This window comes from Equus quagga, chromosome 6 (genome assembly GCF_021613505.1).
Source record: "Equus quagga isolate Etosha38 chromosome 6, UCLA_HA_Equagga_1.0, whole genome shotgun sequence".
NCBI classification, from domain to species: Eukaryota; Metazoa; Chordata; class Mammalia; order Perissodactyla; family Equidae; genus Equus; species Equus quagga.
In genome coordinates, this window is record NC_060272.1 from 2301954 (window position 1) to 2302439 (window position 486).

Consider the following 486-nt stretch of genomic DNA (forward strand, 5'->3'; position numbering starts at 1 on the left):
TGCACCTGTCCCTCTGAGTGTAGACTGAGTGTGCACCTGTCCCTCTGGGTGTAGACTGAGCGTGCACCTGTCCCTCTGGGTGTAGACTGAGTGTGCACCTGTCCCTCTGGGTGTAGACTGAGTGTGCACCTGTCCCTCTGGGTGTAGACTGAGGGTGCACCTGTCCCTCTGGGTGTAGACTGAGCGTGCACCTGTCCCTCTGGGTGTAGACTGAGCGTGCACCTGTCCCTCTGGGTGTAGACTGAGGGTGGCCCTGTCCCTCTGGGTGTAGACTGAGCGTGTACCTGTCCCTCTGGGTGTAGACTGAACGTGTACTTGCCTCTGGGTGTAGACTGAGCGTGTACTTGCCTCTGGGTGTAGACTGAGCATGCACCTGTCCCTCTGAGTGTAGACTGAGGGTGGCCCTGCCCCTCTGGGTGTAGACTGAGGGTGGCCCTGCCCCTCTGGGTGTAGACTGAGCGTGCACCTGTCCCTCTGGGTGTAGAC

At 59.9% G+C, this 486-nt stretch overlaps 1 protein-coding gene and 1 long non-coding RNA gene across 3 annotated transcripts in view; one reads left to right on the forward strand and one right to left on the reverse strand.

The window, feature by feature from the left end:
* The window catches only part of ADPRHL1 (ADP-ribosylhydrolase like 1), a 29520-nt gene that overhangs the window by 6206 nt on the left and 22828 nt on the right, over window positions 1–486 (forward strand). The window lies entirely within an intron of this gene.
* The window catches only part of LOC124240994 (uncharacterized), a 6975-nt gene that overhangs the window by 3463 nt on the left and 3026 nt on the right, over window positions 1–486 (reverse strand). The window lies entirely within an intron of this gene.